At 37.1% G+C, this 25,296-nt stretch overlaps 1 pseudogene; it reads right to left on the bottom strand.

Moving 5' to 3' along the window:
• Positions 1–1,543: 1,543 nt before the first annotated feature.
• LOC149011556 (non-specific phospholipase C6 pseudogene) lies at positions 1,544–2,669 on the bottom strand (annotated as a pseudogene).
• Between the last annotated feature and the right edge of the window lie 22,627 nt (positions 2,670–25,296).

Genomic DNA, 25,296 nt, shown 5'->3' with positions numbered 1-25,296 from the left:
TAAGAACAAAATAATGAAACAAAACTCTCTCAAAACTAGAACATTTTGTGTTCACCATTCAGGTCAGATTAGGGCTTAAAATAACCTACACCACTAGTTGCAACTACCTTATTGGTGTGACAACTGAACCACATAATCAATTTTTTTTTATAATTTTTATTTTAATTTAAATAATAATAGAGCATCAAAATGAAATATATAGGTTTTAATGTTAATTAGCTTAATGACTTTACAATTGAAATTACATGTTATAAGAGAGAAATTCCATCACCTAACATGTAGTTAATCGGTTTTAAAAAAAGGATACATTTAGTATGAATACTATATTCGTAAAATTATCATCCAATTTTACAATTTTTTGCTCTGCATACGTATAAATTTTAATCTTGCATCTCTTTGAAGTGCATTTTTAGAACAAAAATAGTAAAATAATGATAAAAAAGCACTAAATGATTATAATGAAGGGGGTGAGGATTGCTGCTGACAAGGGTCTCTTACCCTTGCTACTTGAATGAGATTCTTTAAAAGATATCGAACTTATTTGACAATGCCCACAAGGAATTTTAAGTTGATAGAAATGATCAAGAAAGACTTTTGTGTTATTATAATTTAGAGTATTCTTCTATTATTCGCTTATTAAAGAACTGATTATAAGTAATTTTTTAGTGTTTTTTTCTGAGAAAAGAATGAACAAAAAAAATGCAATGCAATTCCATGCAATAGAAGAAAAGAAAAAAAGAAAAAAAGAAAAAAAGTAAGAAATTGTTTTTTTCTTCCTCTTATATTCTATCCCACAACCCTATCCATAGTGATAGCTAGAGATTGAATTCTTATTATGATCATGGATAAATCTGAAATTTAATTCTTTTTCCTAATTGAAAGATATGGATTGAAATTTCTATTGAGATTAATAAAATAAAATTTTTTTTTTGAAAGTGATGAGGAGAGAATAGGCTGGACCGGGATTGATTACGGTTGGCCCGATGACCTTCGGTCAGGATTGGCTTGACGATCGAACCATTGGGTAAGGTGAAGAAAAAGGGACTTCAACAGTTATGGATGGTGGCATGATCCCTAAAGATTTGGCATGAACGATGAAGGTAACTAACACCAGTAAAGAATGAACAATTGTACCAAAGAAGGTAACTATCATTATCCCTAAAAGATAGGTAAAACCTTAGGATTGAATAGCTACGAAAGAAGTGATGGATGAATCCAACGGTCGGGATTAAAAAGTGAATCTTATATAAAGGGCCACACACAATGAAGGAAGAAAATTATATTTATAAAGGGAAATGAGGGAAAACATTATCTCGTATTCAAGCTGAAAATTGTATGTATAAACGGAAGAACAAATTGCACTGGCACCCCAAAATGGAGGCCTTAAAGCACTAATACCCCACTTTATGTTTAAAAAACACATAGGTCCTGTTATGTTTGAATGGTTAGTTATATTATTGAAAAGACTATTATACCCTTCACTTATTCTCCAAGATATCTTCCTCATCTATCCAAAAAACAAAAAAGCAATAACTACAATCATTCAATCGTTTTCTTCCCTGCACATCTTCTTTTCCTTCTGTTTTTTAAGGAAAGCCACGTCTGGTAACACCTCTGCAACAAATCAAAACCCCCAGCAAAACACAATTGGTAATGTTTCCCATTAATGTCCTCCACAGCAGGACCATGTGTGGATAAAGATGGAAGACAAAACGCAAAGGTTCTTGCGAGAAATACCTGGACAATCAATTTAGGCGACATGAATTCTCCCACTAGCTGTTCAAATGTACTGGCCCAATCATCTCTGTGAATAAGGAAGTTGGAGGAGAGGTTGAACATCTTCTTTATGGTTGCAGGTATTGAAGAATGCTCAAACTCAGACCTCAGAGTTGGACCTTTTGGGGCACTTATCACTACAGGAACATAAAAACACACGCTGATCAAACATGAGTTATCATTCATAAGAAAGAAAAGTATAAAATCAAACTGAAACTACCAGTGTCTTTCTTGATCCAAGGAGAGACCATGATTTTCGGCACATGAACTCCCAATGTATCAAACTTGAAAAAGTCAAGAGCAGGCCCCTGTTCCCATCAAGGTTTGGTACTTTCACATATGGAATAGTAACATGATCGAAGAACCCACCATTCTCATCATAATTAATTACTGTACCTTGGCTCGATCATTGTCAAGCTAGGCAATTTCCCTTCTCTGGCATCCCTCTTGAACTTCAAATTGTATTAGTGGAACTTAGATTTATATTTTAGTTTCCCTAAATTCCTGTAAAACAGAGTGGCAAGGATGCTCTGGAAGTAAATACCACAATCAATCCCATTCTCATGGATAGAATCGAAGATGGTTTTCTATGATTATCTATGCACAAGTTGTTTCTTAACATGGCTGATTGGCCCGTGAGAAGCTGCAGAGTAGACAAATAGCCTATTAGGCTGGGTAGGTCGAGGAATCGAAGAGAACCATCAGTCGAAACGGCGAACTCATGAACCAAATATTCATAGATAGGTAGCGATTTAGGATGGAAGCCATCATCATTGGATTGGAGAGAGACTGGAGCCAAAGACCTGCTGCTTAACAGCCTCAAAAGAGTGGCTTGGATCAAGGTCGACGAACTTGGTGCCGTTAGTGAAGCAGATGGATTGGGAACCTGGGATTGTTTTTTTATTTTATTTTTTTCTCTTCAGTTTTTTGTAAGGGTATTTTTAGAATTAAAAAAAAATTAACAGTGTATTAATAGTTTTACTAACAGAATGGACTAATGTATTTAATGAAGTGGGGTGTCTGTGTTTTTTAAACATAAAGTGGGGTGTCAGTACTTTATAGCCTCCATTTTGGGGTGCCAATGCAATTTGCTCTAAACGGAAATGAGGAGGGAACAAGTGAGTTTTTGAAGTTGATTCCAAAGGAATATTACCCAAACTGGGCTTGAATGAGTCTCTTAACAATTTTGCTCTTTATTTTTTATTATTTTTCCTTTTCTGATTTTTCTAGCCATTAACTCAATTCATGGTGGGAAGTTTAGATTTCCATCACAATCAGGTACACCGCTTTCAGTCATCACAGTCCACAAGGTCCCCCATATGATGCTCAATCGATCTCAGTCGTTAGATCACAGCATGACAAGCCTATCCGAATCCAATGGTAAGGAAGGCCTACGTTCTACCATTTTAGTTAAGGCTTGTCTTACTTGATCAAAAGGATACACCGAGTGAATACTCCACGTGTCGGGTACCTCCATAAATTAGCCAAGTGTTGGGAGGAATATTCCTCATCCCCCTTTGACGGATGCTTTGGCTTTTAGTGGGCGTAGGGGTGTCAATTTATAGCCCGAACCGTTAAAATCGAACCGCACCGGCCCGTTATAGCCCGAACCGGCCCGAACTGAACCTTAATGGGTCGTAATTGGGCTGAGGGTTGTGGAGCCCGCACCAACCCAAAACCGAACTGCAACCCGTTATAACCCGTTTTGTAATTTTACATTAAATAGTATTTGAATCAAGAACCTAGATATTAAGTAGTAAAATGACTAGTATTTGAATGAAGTCTCCCTAGATTTGTTTATTTGAATGAAGTTTTTATGTGTTTGGCCAATATATATATATATATATATATATATATATATATATATCCCTCTCCCTATCAAACTCTCTCTGAATCTCTCTCTAAATCACCACTCTCTCTAAATCTCTCTACGACCTCTCTCAATCTCTCTCAAAGTCTGTCGCTCTCTATATCCCTCTCCCTCTCCCTCTCGAACTCTCTCTCTAAATCTCTCTCTAAATCCCTCTCGATCTCTCTCAATCTTTCTTTTCCCCGTTCGTTTGATTTTTATCTTTCATCTAATTTTTCCAAACTCCCAACTTTCGATTATTGCATAATTTACCTCTGCAAAAGTTCAGTTAAAGTAATAACTGAAGAGATATTCTGCACCTTCTGCTGAATCGAAGGTAAGAGCTTCTTGAAGTAAACCCTTGCACAGTTCAAGTTCTTCTTTTGGTATATTATTATTAACGCATGTTCACAGAAAAGCAAGCTATAATGGGTGAGGTGGGTTGGCTTCTACTTCTCTCTTCCTCTCAATTTTGAAATTTGAATTTGATGTTCAATTATATTCGAAGAATTTATTGGGTTTCTATGTATTAGATTTCTCATTGCAGAAAGATAATCAGAAACCGAACGATGGTGAGAAGCCTAACAATGGTGAGAAGAAGGAGATGGGGGAAGAAAGAAGATGTATCGATAATGGCGGTTTTGAAGATTGACATGCATATTGCAAAGGATGTGCCAAGAAAATAAACGGATGTCAAGGGTTTTGTCAAGGGTTATCAAGGTATTAATCCACTCTCTGTACCATTTGCAGTGTTCATCTTCTACATTTTTTTTGAATTTCAATTCCGTTGAAATTCAACAATTTGCTGAAGAGTTTCTTATTAGCTCTTCGAATTTGTTATAGAACTCGAAATTTGGATTCTTTTGAATGTTTTCACTGATTTATTGACTTATGGATTCGCAAAACCGAGAATTAACATTATCTTATCTTCTGATACAGCATTAACATTATTTGCTAACATTATCACTGATACGGTTAACATTATTTACTAACATTGTTACGTTAACATTATCTTATCTTATGGAAATCCGGTTAACATTATTTACTAACATTGTTACGTTAACATTATCTTATGTTATGGAAATTTGGATTCTTTTGATACGATTTTCACTGATTTATTGATTTCTGGATTCGTTGGGGGCGGACATATAGAGGGGCCAAGGGATTTTTTTAAAATAATGTTAATTCTCTTATTTTTCATAATTTTCTCAGTTTTTTCTCTTCCTACATGTGAAATGTTACTATTTGGCTGGATTCACATCGTCTGCAATTCCTTTCCCTGCAATTCCCTGTAATTCCCTCCCAAGATTGTGCCACATGGCATTAGATAATCCAGCAGTCACCAATTCTAAACCCACCCATATATTCCTCTCTCCTCTCTCTCTTCCCTAAAAAGGAAAATCCTGAATCCGTCTCTCAGTGTCTCCTCCGTGCGAAATTCTATAAAAGCCCCTCTTCACGGTCTCTCTCACTATTCGCTGTCGATCTTTTCTTCTTCAGGAAATTCGGTGTAAAAACCCCTTAACCTTCAAGGGAGAAGGAAGTCCTATTGATCGAACAAGGATCACCGATGTGTGAGAACTAAACTGAAAGAGATGATGAACGGTTTCAGTGCTTGAAAGAATTGATCACTTCAGAGAAGGAATGAGAGGTAAGAGGCCTTGAAGCAACTTCAGAAAAGCTTGACAGAGCTTCATCAGATCTTTCTTGATATGGTTGTTATGGTTGAGAAACAAGGCAAACAGATAAACGACATAGAACAGAATGTAGCCCGTGCAGGTGACTTAGTCAATAGCCGAACGAAGAAACTCATTGACACTTACAAGATGAAGAGAAAGAGAAGATGGGTACACTTGGTCTGGGTTTTTCTGTTGGTTATTGTTTTGGTGTGCTTCATTATATCTCTCTGTTCTTAAGGAAACAACGTTTTTACCTTTTTGCCGGTCTTTCATTTTAAGGCTTTTGTTTTTTTCTTTTTCTTTCCCCCTTGCAGTGAGGGATTTCTTCCGTAGATACATCCAATAGATTGTCTCTCCTGGGTGATTTTTCTTTTTGGCTTTAAATGCTCACTGTGTTTCTATAGTTCCTTCCATCAACTGATCCAAATTTGTTTCAACATCAGCTTTTCCTCTCTTTGAGTTTCAACCGAACTGAACTGGCCTTTGCTTTAAGTGCCTTCAACTTAAACCAAGCTTTCCTTCGCACAGAGGAGACACCAAGAAACAGAAAAATCGCAAAAGATACAGGGTTTTTTCTCTTTGGGGAAGGGAGAAGAGAGAGGAATTTATGGGTGGGTTTAGAATTGGGTGACTGATGGATTATCTAATGCTACGTGGCACAATCTTAAGAGGTAATTACAGGGAATTGCCCCAAATATTGAGAACAATTTTTAAAGGTAAAATAATGGGCATAAATGTCATTTCAAATTGTCTTCTCTTTCTATAAACGTGGGTTAAGAAAATTTTTGAAAAAAAAAATCTTTTTTGGTATTCAAAATTTTATTCCTAATTAAAAACTAACTTCTCAATCCCTATTTATTCTCTCCTCTCTTTTCTCTCATCTTTTATTCCTAATTATTCTCTTCTCTTTCTATAAAAGTGGTTAAGGAAATTAAAAAAAAAAAAGAATCTTATTATGTATTCAAAATTTTATTCCTAATTAAAAACTAACTCCTCAATCTTTATTTTTTTCTCTCTTATCTCCTTTCTCCTTCTTTTCTTCCTATTTATTCTCTTCCCTTTCTATATGCGTGGGTTAAGAAAATTTGGAAAACAATATACTCTACAATTGTCTACTCTTTCTCAATTTATTTATCTTTCTCTTTTTCTCCTTTTTTTTAATTTTTTATTATTCTTTGTATATGATTTTATATTCTATGTTTCTTTATTTCTTCACTGCCCGTAGTTGGGATTGAGGATATACTCTATGATTTTATATTCAAAATTTATTGATGATGAGATTGGGATTGAGGATATAATCTTGAGATTCTAGCTCAGATTAAAACCATGGCTTTCGATAAAACTGGAACGATTACAAGAGGAGAATTTGTAGTTATAGATTTCAGAACTCTCTCATGATGTTAGCCTCAACACATTGATTTACTGGTACAGTCCAATCTCCTTCATTGCGACCAAAATAAGTTTCTTCTTTTTTCCACTCTTTATATAAAGCTATTGGATGTTTTGAACTTTGAAGGATTTCAAGCGTTGAGAGTAAATCAAGTCACCGAATGGCAGCTGCTCTTGTTGGCTATGCAAGGTCTAATTCCATCCAACCAAAACCAGAAAATGTCATAGAATTTGAAAATTTTCCAAGAGAAGGGATATTTGGAGAAATTGATGGGAAAATCATTCCTCCTGTGAACCAAAAAATTGCAGGGAGAGCTGGTAGTGAGACAGGTAAGAACATCGATCCACTCTTGTTTTTAATTTTTAAAATTTCAAGCAAATCATATGTGCACTCCTTAGGTTTACAAATTATAACATTTGTAACATTCAAATTTGCAAACTATTATGTTTGTAACATTCAAGTTGATTATAATATGGCCAGCTACGGAAATTTCCAGTTCCAGTAGGAGAATGTGATACCATTAATGGAGGGGCAACACAGTTGGATATATTTACTTACATTGATGAGAGCTACTGATGTTATGATTGCTGGAAAGATCACAGTTGTGGCAGGGTATGGAGATGTTGGCAAGGGATATGCTTCCGCTCTCAAGCAGGCTGGTGCACGTGTCACTGTGACTGAGATTGACACCCTCTGTTCCCTTCAAGCTTTGATGGAAGGCTTCAATGTCCTAACCCTTGAAGATATGCTTTCGGAAGCTGACATCTTCGTTACCACTAATACTGGGCACAGGGATATACTCTATGATTTTATATCAAGCTCTAGATATTTTATAAATCACGTGCCCAGTATTTGGGATTAATCCTTATGTATAACCGCATAACTACGTGCCCAAATGTAGCTGAAAGTTATGATTACCTTGTTTTGTGGAATGCGTTTTATACTACTATTATAAAAGCATGTACTCTACCTTTTTTGCAAATATATTTTTGTCCTTTTTTTTTTCTTTTCAAATTTATAGTTGCTTCAATTTTTTTCTTTCTATTTTTTTCCCATATATCACTACGTGCATTTGCACGTATGTTTTTTTACTAGTATATATATATATATATATATATATAAAATAACGCTTTGGCTGTCAATCTGTGATTTGGTATAAAAATGTACCTCTCTGCATAGTAGAGGATGTTTTCTCGATTTAGAATTCCTCCACTAGAGTGCACTTAATTAGTATCTAGATCTAGAGGCATAAAGGATTTAAATTTCCTCCACTCTAGCGCACTTAATTAGTATCTAGATCTAAAGGCATAAAGAATTTAGATTTCCTCCACTCAAGTGCAAGGAGCCCCCAACTTTTCCCTCTCAGCCACCTAACACAGGTCACCTCAGGCCCTTCTAACATTTTGTGTTAGGTGGGCTGTGGGATGAAAAGTTGGGTACACCATGCACTCAGTTGCAGAGGATCTGGACGTCAGATGTAAATGGGGCACGGTTTTTATGGTGACTACAGGGTAATACTTTAAATAAATGCTTATTATAGATGGTCGGATTACATAACTTTAATCAAGCCAAGTAAGAATCGAGATGCACTGTTCTTACTCTTATTCCCTGGAAAGAAGACTAGTAAAAATGTGCACGTGCAAATGCACGTCACTTATTGTGTTGTATATGCTAAATTTCAACATGAGAATCGTAAATTGCATGAATGCGTAAGGTGGAACGAATGGATTCATACCTTAATCCGAAAATCCCTTTCGTCTTTAAATTTTCCTGTCTTCAAATTTGTCGAAGCTTAAACTCTACTCTGGAAATAAAATACTACTCTTCTTCCATGGTCGTAGCTTTCTTATATAATACTATTGTTTGAGTTCTATTATGAGTTGTGTTCATATTAGGAATCCTGAACCCATTGTGTTTCTTCTTTTTTTTTCTCAAGATATTCTCCTCGTAGGACAGGATTGAGATGAATCTGTTTCCCTCCATTATAGATATTTACATGCTTTTAATTAAAAATTATTTTACTTCTTAGTATTGAATATTATAATTATAAATAAAGGTATGTACCGATGTTGTACTCTAGTGATTCAAAAGCTCAATTTAGGTTGGAACTTAAAATTGCAAAGATTTCATTACCTTATCAGTAGTTTATTATTTATCAAAGGGCATCGGTATCCATAAATTGAGCACCAGCATGCCTGTCCAAGACATTAAGGCAGGGTCTTATTTTTAATATGTTTTCATTTCTATGTTAACTTAAACACAAGGAATTTAATGGTGGGTCATAATACACTTTCTCATAGAGCGAGTTTATTTTCCGCCACTTCAAAGTATTAACTCCATCTAAAATTGACTTATATTGTCTTTAGTATAGTCTCATCTGGTATCATGTGAAAAATTAATATAATCGGAGGATTAGAATTCTTTTAGGATCATTTTATTGGTGCATAAACCCATTTTTAAATCAAACTCTTGCAACTCTTTCCATCCCAGTATTGCACTGCTTAATGTCGTGTAAAGAAAGGATTTTGATGTCTTGAATCATTTCTTTAATAGTTGGTTTGTTCATTTTTTTCCTACCTTTGTTAGCGTCTATTTAATTTTTTCATGTAGGAAAGAAGGGTTGGTTTAGCAATTTAGCTAAGACTTGGGTTTGGACAAAATACATGGCTTTAAGTAGTTTTAAAGATCAATCGAATGGTTACCTGGTGAATGATGTTTGCATCATTGAAGCACATGTTACACTCATTGGTACAGTTGAAAAATCTCATGCCATGGTCTTGTTTTGCAAGACATTGAAAATCTCACATCTTCCATATCCTGATCTCATCAATTTCAAATTGATTTATATTGTCTGCAGTATAGTCTCATGTGGCATTATGTGAAAAATTAATATAATCGGACGATTAGAATTCTTTTAGGATCTGTCTATCGTGGAACCATTAATGGAGACTTAGCTGCTACTAAAAATATCAATAGATATGTCTCTAAAGAAATCAATTTACTCTCCAAGATCAACCATATCAATATTATCAGGCTTTTGGGTGTGTGTTTCAGAGAGGGGCATTGGTATTTTGTTTATGAGTATGCCATGAATGGACCTCTAAGTAATTGGCTCCGAGGCAACATGAGCAACACAAAGGTTTAAGTTGGACACAACGGGTACAGATTGCACTGGATGTGTCCATGGGGCTTAATTATCTTCATATCCATACCAACCTTCTCATATTCACAAAGATATAAAAAGCAGCAATATTCTTCTGGACAGCGATTACAGGGCTAAGATAGCCAATTTTGGTTTAGCAAGGTCTACCGAAGGGAAGGAAGGTGATGATTTCACCTTGACGAAGCACATTGTTGGGACAATAGGTTATTTGGCACCTGAGTATTTAGAGGATGGTTTGGTCTCTCCGAAGCTGGATGTGTATGCGTTTGGGGTTTTGATGCTGGAACTATTAAGCGGAAAAGATGTTGTTTCATCGTGAGGGGAAGATTTGATCTTTTCTGATGTGTTAAAAGCTTTACTCCAGGAGGGAACTAAAGCAAGAAAAGCTAGGAGAAATATTAGATCCTTCTCTAGGAGCAAATTATCCTATGGACCTAGCTCTCTCTCTGGCCAGACTAACTGTCACACCCCACCCAGCCGGATCCGGTCATACCCGAATACCCGTGGGGGTGATACACCGCAAGATCTAGGTTCAGTGACAAATCCATACAAAACATGATATAGCATAATTAAATGGACAAGAATAAATCAAGTTTATCATACTAAGTTATCAAAACCGAAATAATGGTTACAGTCATCCATTACTTCAAAATAAAAGGTATAACATCAGAGTTTTAAAAAGAAAAGAGAGTAGTTTTATTCGCAGCGGAAAAACTAAAGTATACTAGTTCTCTAATGGATTCCCACCCAAAAGAATAGTCTTGATACTGGCATGAAGCTCCATGTGCGTCCACTTCTTTTTCAATCACTCCTTCAAAAAGATATGTTGGTAACGCATCCTCCATTTGGAAGAAGTCCTCATAACCTGCAGCATAATCTAAAAGAAAAAAAAGACATATAAAAGGAATGAGTTCAACAGAACTCAGTGAGGTCAACTCAACATCATCTCACACATTCATTCTCAAGATTCCACACCACACATATAACATGAATATCAATAATGTAATTAATAACAATAATATGATATGTGAATGATTATGCTCCTAACTCTATCATGAAGTCTCTATGGTAGACACGCATTAAGTCACACACCAGTCTTCTTTGGGCGGTCTCATCACTCTTCCCTCACGGCTCTGATGCACTTCTGTTGGGTTCTCCGCGGTTGTTGTGTAAAGTCCTGTCAAGCCATGGTTGGGGATTAGGTCACCACTCTCTCACATCACCATTGGTATAAGATCTGGCGCGTGTCAAGGATAATCTTAGGCCCAATGCAAAGTCATATAGTCTCGTACTACATATGGTCCGGATATTTCCCCTCACGCCTAGTGCTCTGTTGGTTCAATACCTTCCCACCTATGAATGGAATCCTCAATGGAGGCATCTGTTGGACCCCATTCATTAACTCAGTGGTCATCCACATATAATGGACAGGATGATCTCCATGTCCTCTCACGGGTCATTTCACCGGTCTTGAGTGTCCATGAGCCCTTATCTATTATATGCAACCCTACCTCTCTATGATGATAGTGGGCCTGCTTGACATACAGGACCCAGCCACTAACATCACGGGTTAACCGGCTTCAATACCCCTGCCGAAAGGGTAGTAGTACTCATGAGGTCACCTAACCAAACACTTCTAGACATGCCCTAAATATGTAAATTAGTAATCGGGAAAGAGCCAAGGGCACCATAGGAATGCGTCCCATACCGCCTCCTTTGGTATCCTATGGCAGAAATGCCAAAAAAGCATTCCCCATTCCCAACCATAATATAAGCAATCATATAATATCACTAGGGCAATGGGTGAACCCACAACCCTAGTAGAAAATACAAGGTAGAAGAAATAATAATATTTCTCCTCTCATACAATCACATTCCATTTCATAACAACAATAATAGATTTCAAAGCAAGGAGCAACATCAGAAGTAATAATAAACATAAATCATAGCAATTCATATTTAACAAAAGACATAAAATAACCACAAGATAATACTAAAGCAATACAAGATATCAATAATGAAAAGTAACTGACATCATTACACATGTAATATAAAGTTAAGTATATTCCTCACCTTTTACTTTGTTCTTCCTCCAAATCCAAGAATCCGCTCCCACAAATTAGTGATTAAAGATATATTAACCTATTTATGCAAAAGAAATAATTATCACAAATTAGAGCCAATTTGGATTTCAAAGGATATCCTAAAATCTTCCCATGAAAACCCAAATCTGAAAACTTGGTTAAAAAGGGGTAGTTCTCAATCTCACTAGTGAATGGTCACTAATTTGCCACCAACTCGAAGTTTATAATGAAACAAATCTTTGGGAAAATCTAATTGGAAACAAAAGGATCCTACGGGTACCTTCAATTTTATTAAATTTGACCAAAATCAAAATGCCCCAAATTTGGCTCTCATAATTCACCCGTGGGTGACCTAGAGAGTCAAATTCTAAAATCTTTTGCAAGGAGATAAAGCATTACCCAAACTCAAGGGAAACATTAATATAAGAAAATATAAGCATCTAGGGTACCTATCATTATTGCCTTTCATAGATCCGATCCCTCAATAGAAGAGAAAAGATATTACTTCCACAAACTACGAAGGGACATTAATACAATAAAGGAAAGCAACCAAGATACCTAACAACCTTCCCTTTCAAGATTCCTCAAAAGGAAAGGAGAGAAAATACTCAAAAAATTGTGAGTAAGAGAAGCATTAAAGAAAACTAACCTTTCTTAACAATTTTGCAAAGATTCGGATCACAGACACCTTCGGAAGAATGGAAATCGCTCCTCTCTTTCGTTTCTCCTTTTCTCCAAAGCCTCCACCTCTTTCTAGCCTCCAAAAATGCGTTTACGGATGAGATAAAACATAAATAGGGTTTAAAAATCTGAATTTCCAATTTCGCCCCTAAACAGAAAATGGGATGGGGGTTGGTTCACCTAAACGGCTCAAACTTCTGGCTCATGGTTGGACCCCCAAACGAACTCCGATTTTGATGATTTTTGGCTCGTTGGAAAGGTCTTTCGACGATCTTCGATTTGATATCTTATTTGCATCAATCGGATTCTCCATCACTAATCTACAGATATTCCAAAATTACCCTTTTTACACTATCGAGACTAATCTTCTCTCTTTACTTAAACTTTAAGAGAGTTTTTGAGTCATTATAAGGGTCATTTACCAACATTTGTTTAATTTCCAATCCTTCGGGCTCGAATTAAATGGTCCACAATTGTCGCCGAATCAAGGCCTAGGTTCTCTGTCTTAAAACCACGGGTTAAAGGGGTAGAAATCTGGGGGATTTCACACTAACAGAGAGTTGTTTGAGGAAGGATCCAGCTAGTCCACGTATAGATGACATTGTGCAGTTTCTCTCAGGAATCATGGCTGCTTCACTCACTTGGGAATCATCTCTCCTGGGTAACCAGAGTTTCAACAGCAGCTCATAGGGACCGTAGCAGATAGGTTTGGACTATCAAATTGTGTCATTGCAGCCTTAAATTTTGCCATGTTTAATCCACAATCAAGTTAAGTCATCATTGCATACCTATTAATTGCTCAAAGCTCTCACAGTTCTGAAGTTGTAGAACTTCTTTACTCTGGATTTTTTGACAGGATACACTTCTATCTTCTTGTGTATGTAAACAATTCAATAAATGCAATTGGTTCATCCTTTTGAAGACCATGCAATCGCATAAGCTGCAGAGGTCCACTAAACTGTCATTTAAGAAATGTAGTCATATTGTCTCATATCGATAGATGTAGTCTGTAGATGAGAGATTCTGATATTTCATCATGGAAAAGGTCTCTCTCTTCAAATCATTTGGATTATCAAGCCGGAAATGCATGAGTTTTGACAAGTGGAGAAGAGCACAGAAAGATTGAAGAATTAAGAAATTGCATAATCAAATCAAGGTAGTTATATAACAGCAAAAAAGAGCCATACAGATAATGATGAGCATTCGCCTTTACAAAACCATGAAGGCGTATATATATATATATATGATAATCTATTAGTAAAGTATATAATAAGTCAAAGATATGATATTCTATTTGTGTTGGGTGGTGAGCAATCCATTTGAAAACTCTCTCTCTCTCTATTTATATATATATAGCGAGAGAGAGAGAGTTTTTTTATTTTGTCTTGGTCCAAAATAATACTGTGAGCTAATTTTATTTTTATCCGTTATATTTATGTTGTGTGCACTAGTGTGATCTGGAACATGGTAATTCTGATATGTTATTATATATAAAATTCAATCATGATTCTTGATGCATAGTATTAGAGTAAATGGAATCTATTATTTAATAAAGATCAGTTACATCTTATATATATACACCGTTTAACAATTAAGTATAAAAAGACTATATATTATATGGACGGTCTATCATCTCTAATATCCTCCCTCAAAGTTAGGGGCTCTTCAAGGACCTTGAGTTTGGACCTAAGGAGCTTGAAGCGAGTAGGAGAGAGACCCTTGGTAAGAATATCAGCGAGCTGCTCACTAGTAGAAATATAGCGAACCACAAGATCCTTTTTGGCAACTTTATCACGAACAAAATGAAAATCAATATCTATATGCTTCATATGAGCATGGAAGACTGGATCCGCAGAAAGATAAGTGGCACCAACATTATCACACCAAAGACGCGGTGGATGAGGTTGAGAAATACCCAACTCATGTAATAAAGACTGTATCCAAGTAAGCTCAGTAGTAGCCAAAGCAAGAGCCCGATATTCACTCTCCGAACTAGAACGAGCAACAGTCGGTTGTTTCTGTGAATGCTAAGAGACTCAGTTGGAGCAAAAGAATATGAGAAATCCACCTTGAGACTTTCTATCATTAGGGCAGTCGGCTTAGTCAGCATCAGAATATGCCTCTAAAGTAGTAGTTGTGGAGAAGTAAGATGAAGGCCAAAAAGAATGGTACCCTTGAGATACCGCAAAAGTCTCTTTAGAGCAAGCCAATGATCCTCTGTTGGAGCAGCAAGAAATTGACAAAGTTTATTGACTGAAAAGGACAAGTCTAGCCTTGTAAGAGTGACATACTGAAGACCCCCTACCAATTCGATATAAGGTGGGATCATCCTAGAGTTTTCCACAAGAGGTCAAGTGAAGAGACGACACCATGGTGTAGAAATGGGCTTAGCATCCAATAAGCTAGCACGAGACAATAAACCATAGATATATTTCTGTTTAGAGAGAAAAATACCAGAAGCAAGAGGTATCATCTCAATGCCCAAAAAATACCGAGCCTCACCAAGATCCTTTAGAGAGAATTCCATGGAAAGAGTATGAATAAGCTCAGTAATCAGCTGGGAAGAAGGACTAGTGACGAGGATATCATCCACATAAACTAAAACATATAGAGGTGTAGTAGAATGCGCACAGATGAAGAGAGACAAGTCTGTCTTAGAACCGTCAAAACCAAGTTGAAGAAGAAAATTACTAAGACGGTGAAATCAAGCCCGAGATGCATGCTTAAGACCGTATAAGGAGCGTTGTAGTTTGCAAACATAAGACGGGAATTGGGTGTCAACATATCCAAGGGGTTGTTGCATATACACATCCTCTGTAAGGGAACCATGCAAAAATGCATTATTGACATTCAGTTGTCGAACACACCAATTTGAAGAGACGGCAAGGGCAAGAATGATGCAAATAGTGGTCGGTTTGACAACAGGACTGAAAGTTTCGTCATAGTGAAGACCATATTCCTGAGTGTACCCTTTGGCGACTAAACGGGCCTTGTGGCGGTCAATAGTACCATCCGACTTGCGCTTAATACGATAAAGCCATTTACACCCAATAATGCGACGATTAGGCGGTGGTGGAGTGAGAACCCATGTTTTATTAACAATCAAAGCATTAAACTCATTATCCATAGCCTGGCGCCAAACAACAGATTTAAACGCTTGACTAAAACATGTAGGTTCAAGATCACTAGTGGCAGCTGTTGGAATATGCTCTTTGAGCATTGATGAATGTGAATGAAAATCATTCATATGGAGAGTTTGTGGAAATAAATGAATTTGTGGAAATAAGTGCATGGAATACAAATGGACTATTTTGGTGATTCATTGCACTAAGAGAGGTCATGAATGAAGGGTTATGGGAATACCTATGGACTATTGGGTGTTTCATCTCCCAAGGAGAATTCATGAATGGAGGTTATGAGAACTTTTATTTCCTAACAGCAAACTTCTCATTTCCCTATTGTGATTAATGGAGGGTTTTGGGACTCTTAATTTCCCAAGAAAACTTCTCGTTTCTAGCTTGGTTATTAATAAAGCTTTCATTTCCATAACTTAATTCATTAAGTTTTGGGAATAATGACTTTGGCTTTTCATCTTTCAAGCTAGTTAAAGAGACATTGATCTCATCTATAAATAGGGATCCCTCCTTGGTGAAGATGGTTGTTGTGTTGTGTTTTCTTTTATGATTTAAGAAGAATGCTAAGTGTGTTTTAAGGGTCTTCTTAAAAACGATTTGTGAGTGTTGTCAATGGTTTGAGTTTGGCTTCGAGTTTGGTTTCGTGTTTGAATCGTGTGGTGATAGAAGGAAGGCACATGTCAAGTTCGTAGTTGCAATATACTTTGTGCTAAGTACATCGTTGTTCGTCGTTGTATCCTGGGAGACAGACGTCCGTTGAATCCTCAAGCACACTGTGGAGGGGACGAATCTGTTTTAAGGAAAGTGTCTGACGCGCCTCGACGGTTTTCCTTTACTCTTCTTTTTAGGCTCAAGTTCTGTCTTTCCAGATCTTCTCTTAATTCTTTGATTCCCCTTATTATATTATCAATTTTGGCTAACAGCAGCAACAGTAAGTGCAACAGGTAAGGGATACTTAGTGGCAAAGTAGCTTTTTGGAAGTTTGGGAACACGCGTGAGTTCCATCCTGTGAGCGAGTGCGCATACAATGAGTATGTGTAGGAGGCGGTGCTAAAGGAGGCAAGGCCACTGAGGAATCAGTGACAGGCCTAGCAGCAACAGTCAGCCCATGTGATAACCCGCTATTAGCTACAGTAGTATCCACAGGATGTAAACCAGTAGAATTTAAAACAAAATGATCATCAAGCCCATCAATAGTCCGAGACAGTCCATTAGTGTTTACAGAACCATTAACATGTAAATCACTAGAAAAACTTAAACCAGTTGGACAACAATAGGCATCTAAAGAAATCCTTGAAGAGGCACCTGTCACAGCTTTAGCAACACAATCAATCGAAGGAGTAGATGCCCCAGCAGCAACCTTTGGAACAAAACCATTGGAAAATTCATATAGTTGAGGCTGCTCATCAGAACCCTGCAATGCAGTAGGAAGCACAGGCTGCCCAGTATTCTGTTGTTGCAAGTCTTGACACAACAAACTAGGCTGAATTTGTGAACATGCAGGAGCTGAAGTATATGGTTCAGTAGGACAAACATTAGGCTGCCCAGAAAATACAGCAACAACAGGCTGATTTTGTGAACATGCATGAGCTGACTTATAAGACGTAGTAGGCTGCCTAGAAAATACAGCAACAGTAGGCTGATTGGGGAAATATGCAGGAGCTGAATGAGATGGCTAAGGAGGAGAACTACATACAATCCAGAAGGCATAGAAACAGAATTAATAGAGCAAGGAATAGGACTGGATAGAGAGGATGGATTAGTGAGGGAAGAGGAAAGACGAACAGTAGAAGAGAAACCACGAAATGGGAAGTGAGATTCATTAAAAACAACATGCCTAGAAATAATGATTTGCCCTGTAGAAAGATTCAAACATTTATAACCATGATGCTTGGGATTGTAGCCAAGGAAAACACAAGTAGTGGAACAAAAATCAAGTTTATGTTTATTGAAGGACCAAAGCATAGGAAAACAAGAACATCCAAAAACCCGAAGAAAAGTATAATCGAGATGACGATGAAAAACTCTATAAAAAGGGGAGTCAAAATCTAATGCAGCAGTGGGTAAACGATTTATTAAGAAAACAACAGTGGTAAAGGCATCCCCCCAAAAACGAAGAGGTAAGCCAGAATGAGATAACAAGGTCAGCCCCATATCAACTATTTGGTGATGTTTTCGTTCCACTCTTCCATTTTGTTCAGACGTATGAGGACAGGATAGTCTATGATGAATACCACATTTTTGAAGAAAAGAGGAGAAACTACGATACTCACCCCCCCCCCTCGGATTGAAAATACTTGATGGTAGAAGAGAAAAGATTTTCAACAAGTATTTTAAAAATCTGAAAATTTTGTAAAGCATCAGACTTATGAGAGATGGGATATATCCAGGTAAAACGAGTGTAATCATCCACAAAAGACACATAGTAACGATGTCCTTCATTAGAGGGTGTGAGAAGGCCCCCAAAGATCAGAGTAAACTAACTGAAGAGGAGCAGTAGACAACAGACCACATTTAGTAAAAGGTAGTTTATGAGATTTTCCTATCTAACAAGAAGAACAAACTGGTGTAGCTCGAACACCTACAGAAGGCAAATGAAACTGCCAAATGAGCCTACTCATAGTGGGATACTGAGCATGACCAAGTCGAAAATGCCACAAATCTGGAGAAGAATGCAGGGTAGACAAGGCTAAAACAGAATCCTTAGAGCACATCACCACTGGAAGGCTGTACACCCTAGAAAAGAACTCAACGGAACCAAAACTCAAGAACCAAGACTCAATAGCCGCAGAAAACGAACCGTGTTCAAGATACCATATTAGAGTAAATGGAATCTATTATTTAATAAAGATCAATTACATCTTTTATATATATATATATATATATACACACCATTTAACAATTAAGTATAAAAAGACTATATATCATATGGACGGTCTATCATCTCTAATACATAGGTATCTCTTTGTGGAGATATCTCTATTCAAATCTTAGCAGATATATTATTGAAGTAAAACTAATTATTATATGTTTTAGAAATTCGATAATTCTGTAATGGTTAGATTATGTAGAATGGAGGACTGATTTAATCAATATCAAGGCACTTATAGTTCAGTCATGATATTATTTGTAGAGATACTACCAAAAAAAAAAAGATATTATTTGTAGAGAGTCATTCAGCTTACTTATTTTAGATGCAAGCATGTTAACTGCATGCACCAAAAAAGCCTAAATAATTCAGTACTCAACTACTCGCATGAGACATATAAGATCAAAATTGCAGATTCTAACTTTTATCTTTATTACAAAACTAAGAAGAGATACCTGTTAATGAACTCGATTCGACTCCCTCAATTCCCAATGTCAAATTAAAGAACACATTTTTTTGAAAATAAACTAAAATAATTATCCCAATTAAAATAAAACATTATGACACATTTCCTATCTTCCATATAAATATATTTTTTTGGGTATGTCCAGTCTTCCATTTCTTGCTGACCCCAAAGAAGCAGCCAAGGTGGAATGTCATTAGAATGAATTATTGCTTCTTTTGTGAAACTTCTCTTACAATTGCATACGCAACTACTAGCAAGTCACAATATGTTATTGCTTATCTCTCGATTTTCTAGTTAGTCTATATATCCACCTTTCTATTTCTGTTGGCACTTCTCTCTTGAACTTGTCCAGAAAAGTTAAAACAAAACAATATAACTATTATTTGACCACAATGAGAACTCAAACATTAGTTTGATTACACCTCACATCACATTAAAATTAAGCCAATGCCATGGTAGTATTTTTCTAAACAATAATATTGTTAAGACATCCGGAATATGCTAGAGCAATTATGTGGGCTGGTTTTGTGGTGGGCTTGTGTATCATCCACTAATGCCACAAAGTGGCATGAGGTAATGACATCTTGTGTTTTTAGAGTTAGAAAGACTTGAGTGATGCATGTTGTATCATCCATTACTTAAAAGGCAAATGATAAATCATGCTGAAATCAGCTTTTGAGACTTCCGAACCCATGTGAACCGTATGAACTGGAGTCGACCAAATTCGGCTTAGTCGTTCTTTAGACTCTTGACTTCTCGGAATATGATATATGGAATTAGCCACTTGGTGATAGTCATATTCCCGGTTTACCACAATACTTCTCGGAGCTCGGTTTATGGAATTAACTACTTTGCAATAGTTACATTCCGAAGCTAGTACTTAATAGACTTCGACCATTAGTTGTCAGTAAAATCTCCAGCAAATACGAAGCACTCCATTTATAGTTGTATGCATGCTAGAGCATTAAATGCACCATACCTATGCTTTGGCACTTATCAGAAGATAAGCCACTCTGCCAAAATCCCTCTGGCTGGTTCCAGTCAACTTGTTAGAATTTTAGGATAAGATGTCATATCTTGTCACATCCCCTAGCCGGTACCCTAACTGGCATACCCGAGGGAGTGATCCACAGCCCAAAAGATCAAGTTTAGGAACGATCATATCCATTTCGCACAATAACATAATCAAAAGCAAGAACAAATCATAATGTTCAAGTAATTTATAATAAAAGTCAAGAAAGGATCTTAGAAGGATCATTATAGAATATCAGAGTGCAGAATAACAAGATACCAAATCAAAAGACAACTGTAGAGTATAGCGGAAATATACCCTACAAACACATGCAAAAGGTAGATCGAAATCTAAATAAAGCTCTAAGCTAATACAAGTAAAGTAAAAGATAAGTCTAGAAGAAACAAAAGAAATCTAATTCACATCTTCAGTCAGCTCTTCTTGCTCTTCAGTCTTATCTTCTTCACCTTGCGCTTCCTCGTACGAATCGTCAAAGCAATCCAAACCTGGAGAGAAGTCTAACAACAGATTGTACAAAAAGGAATGAGTTTCGAAAGAAACTCAGTAAGGCAAGTTAATCCATAACAACATAAATAAAATGGAAGCAAACCATAACAAGATGCAATGCAATATGAAACAAGTAATGTATGTATGCATCTAAACTCTATGTATGCTGGTCTCTATGGCAGACGGCTTAGGTAGGTCACGCATACGGCTCCTGTTGGTAGTGGGTCCGGCATCCCTCAGGACAAACCATGGCAGGGGGTTAAGTCAACACACTCTCTCACAACCATTTGGCATAAGTACCGGTGCATGTCAGGGAAAAGCCTAGCCCAATGCAAGTCATCTACTCAGTTACATCAACTCAGGTCCAGATACTTCCATTCCTCGCCCTAGGCGATCCTTTCTGGTATCCTTTCCACTAGAGTCCTAATAGTCTCGGACTACGGACTCATCAACCCTATTGGTTATCCACATATGGTAAACGGGAAGCTCTCATGTCCTCTCACGGATATAACTCACCGGTCTCGAGCGCCCATGAGCCCAAGTCTAGCCATATGCAACCCTTGAATAAATGGCCCCCACAATGTGATTCCCGTCCTCTCACGGATATAACTCACCGGTCTTGAGCGCCCGTGAATCCCCATTGCTACCACTGGTCGTTCGGTCTCAATACCCTTCCGAATCGGGTCTAATATAACAGGGGTATATCCTAGCCAAACACTGCTAGACATCCCTAGGTATGACAACCAATGATTCGGGAAAGCGTCGATGGGCAACCCGGAAACATCCCATACTATTTCCGATAATGTCCAAGGACAGAAGTGTCAAAAGGACACCTCTCAATCCCAAACCATACCTAATCAGACACATTCAGATCAGTCATGACATATACAATCAACAACTCATTATATAAAAGAGAATGTAAAGTCATGATCAATTCATAAAACAATATAGTAATAAGCAATCTCACATAAGTCTACGTAATAAAAGAAACATGATAAAGAGCTATTGTTCTCACAGTAGTACATCAGAATATAAAGTGTACAAATAGTAAACAACTCATAGTTTCGTAAAGTAGAAACCAGAGAGCATGCAATCTATGTAGTTAAGGAGATAACTGTCCTTACCTTGATTATCGCCGAAGATAATCCAAAGATCAAAGAGAGAGACACCAAACATGGCAAATAAACCCTAACAAGCATAGATACAACATTAGGAAAGATACCTAAAAGATGAGAGAGCAAACGAATCAAATTGAGCGAAAATTGAAGCTACTGACTTCATTGGTCGATTGCCTTGGTCTACTGACCTAGTCGACCAAGCAGTCGACCAATCGAGTTAGCACGGAATAGTGAAAACTGTTTTGGCCATAACTTCTTCGTTTGAAGTCGGATTGATCCGAAATTCGAAGGGGAACTTCCTAGGATGTATTAGAATCATATGGGAAGATAAAATCATCAAGTCATGGTAAAAAGATGGGTTCTTATCTAACCCAAGAAACTAGGGTTTCAACCTTTATGGCTCCCATGAAAAGGTTAGGGAGAATCAAGATTCACCCTAGGGCAAGATAAACAAAGAATGCACAATCTAAAAAGGTGTTGGGGAGTTTCCAACAGATAAAAGAATATTAGGGTTTCATATATGGTTACCTCTTATGAGAGTTACCCATAATTAACTCCCACAAAAACAACCCAAGATAGATAAAGGAACATCTCATTAGTATTTCAAAATCAAGAATGGAATTAGGAAGGGTCTACCAATGAGAGAAAATAAGGTTCTCAATTAAAGTGAAAGGAAAGAAATTCTAATCATACGATTAGGGATTTACTAACAAGGATCCATGTATCCCACGGAAAGACTAGGGAGAATAAAGATTCACCCTAGGGCAAAGAATTTACAATCAAGAAAGGTTTTGGGGAGGGTCCAATGAATTAACAGAAATAAAAGGGTTCCCAAATTGGTTAACCTCTGATGAGGGTTACCCAAGAATTTCCCCTCAAAATCTCTCCCTTTTAGCTAGGGTTGAGATCATGACGATGATCATAGATCTCAAAGGATGGAATGAGATCATGGAATAGATGGTTGCAAGATTGCAGCATCTTCTTCCTGATCTCAATCAAGAACAAGAACAAAGAAAGAATAATTTAGAAATCCTAATTAGGTTAAACATGGATCATGAAGAAAATATAGTATGATCAAGGATAAAGAATTAAAGATTGATAGGTTACAATTCTAGTAAGGGAAACACATTGATTGGAGGTTAACAAGATCAAACTAAGGGTTCTTGGTTTGATCCAAGAAGTTAGGGTTTCACCCTTTTTGGCTTGCAGGAAAAGGTTGAGATCACAGATTGTAAGGGAATTAATGATTGGCCAATTAAAACAAGAAAATCATAGAAGGTCAAATTTAGATTAACATAAATATGACCCATGAGGTTTCCCTCACATGGGAGGTTACAAAAGGTTCTCCGGATGATCACACAAGGTTAGGGTTTCAAAGGTTAGGGTTTCAAGATTAGGGTTTCAAGAATTCAACTGGCTGGGGTTGAGATCATGATGATGATCATAGATCTCAAGGAACAAGATGAGATCATGGAGTGGATGGTTGCAAGAGTGCAGCATCTTCTTCCTGATCTCAACCAAGAACAAAATTAAAGAAAGAAAATCAGAGATAGAAGAAAGAGTGAGAATACACATACCTTTGCTGCAGGAGGATGAAGATTTCTTCAAGTCTTGTGAGAGATCACCAAGGAATGCAAGGGAATTGATTAGATTAGGGTTCTAACTCGTTCCAGAGGCTTAGGAGGCATAGGAGGCGAAGTAATCCCGAGATTTGAACTTAAATAGAGCAGCCACGACCTAATTAGCAAAAACAGAACTCATTGGTCGATTGGATTGGTCTACTGGTCCAGTCGACCAATGAGTCGACCAATCAGACCAGCAAGGTTCAAACAGGGATTCGGAGGGCTATACAAGGTCAAATTGAGTGAGGTTTTCTTCTACGAGTCAATAAAGAAGTCTAGTTTCCAGAAATACTTTCAGATCAAGTATGGAAGTTCATTAGGTCCACCAACTAAGCTCACCTTCTTAGATGCGCAAGCAGGATTTGCCAGACATAGTTCAGCAACTTCGGACAGGGATTTGGAAGGTTATATGGGGTCAAATTGAGTGGGGTTTTCTCCTACAAGTCCATCAAGAAGTCTAGTTTTGGGAAATACCTTCGGATTGAGCACAGGAGTTCATTAGATATTTCAACTAATTCACCTCTCTTCGGTGCGCAGATTCAAAACTAACACTGACAATGCTCTCAAGTGAGGGGCATCATCGACAATGTCCATGGGCTTGGGCTACGAAACCAAATCATCAACCAAAAGGGTCTACAAGCAACAAGCTAAGATCAAATCAAGGCCCAACTTTAATGTGTAACATTTAAACTAACCCTTCTTTACCCAAAACAGATAGGGTGCCCTGGCTAGGTTTGGGCTGGATTTCACATATCTGGTGTCAGCTTTTGCAGAGATCTGAATAGATCTTGTAAAGCACGCCCAAAGGTAGCCTTTTCCTTGGTCCCTCCAATGAGTTTTGCAAAGGATCCTATCCGGCCATCCTATGGCTAGCATCAATTGTCTCCAAGGTGTTCATCAACTATAAAACAAGTCAGTTAGACCCTCCTTTGATAAGCCAAGCTAAACTAAGCCACAATTAACTCTTGCACCTACCCAAGGGATTCATTTCTTCGAGCATTTTCTCCTTCCTAAGAGGAACTATGTTATTCAAAAATTTGACTTCACCATAGGAGGGGGCTTCCCTCCATTGAGGTGGCACAAATCCTTGGTTCGATATGCCCTCGGCTGAACTGGAGTAGGAAGATTTTGGAGCAATAGTTATGCATACATTTTCTACATTTATAAATGATATGTTTATATCTCCTGAAATTTTATTATATTACAAACATTTTTCTGTGACTAATACCATTAGTTTTAAATAGAAAAGACATATCTATATGGTTGCTGAATCATGTCCTCATTCATGATTACTCTTCATCCTTACACTCCCCTTCTTTCTTTCTTTCTTTCTTTCTTTCTTTTATTTTATTTTATTTTATTTTATTTTATTTTTAATTATTTTTCCTTAAATGTTGAAATGAGCTTTTGGATAGAGGAGGGCAACTTGGGGGTTTTGAAAATACATTAGATTTTGAGTCATCATTTAACTCCATGACCATAAGAATGTGTTTGATATACACTTTGATATATAGGAGGTGCACCAAAATAAAATAACTTTCATGATGTGTAAACAAAATGGTTTGCCAGAAGTGTATATGTAATTCGTTTTTTTTAATCTATTTTTTACTTTTTTGTTAGTTGTCTGAGGGATTGGGAAAGAGAGGGTGAGAATGACTTCCTTGACAGCGGCCATCTGAATTTAAAGGCATGGCCATTTTCAGCAACGTAAATATGCCAATATGAAGCACCAAAGAATTAGAAAAGTTTCTATGTTTTTTTCTGGTCCCCTGTATTGGAGTTGAAGAATTCGACATTGAAGTGCCATTTAGCCAAATCAAGGTTTCCCCTTTTGGACGAAAAAAATAAAGCCAAGCAAGCTACTAATCCATATCTCTTTAGTGATGAACCCCTAAGAAGAATGTAATCTATGGACTCAATCATATGATGGTGCATTGCACAGTCGA

Source organism: Hakea prostrata, chromosome 7 (genome assembly GCF_041222555.1).
Source record: "Hakea prostrata isolate BN-2017 chromosome 7, UWA_Hpros_2, whole genome shotgun sequence".
Classification (NCBI taxonomy): domain Eukaryota; kingdom Viridiplantae; phylum Streptophyta; class Magnoliopsida; order Proteales; family Proteaceae; genus Hakea; species Hakea prostrata.
Note: the sequence above shows the minus strand (reverse complement) of the source record. Positions and strands in the feature narration are given on the sequence as shown.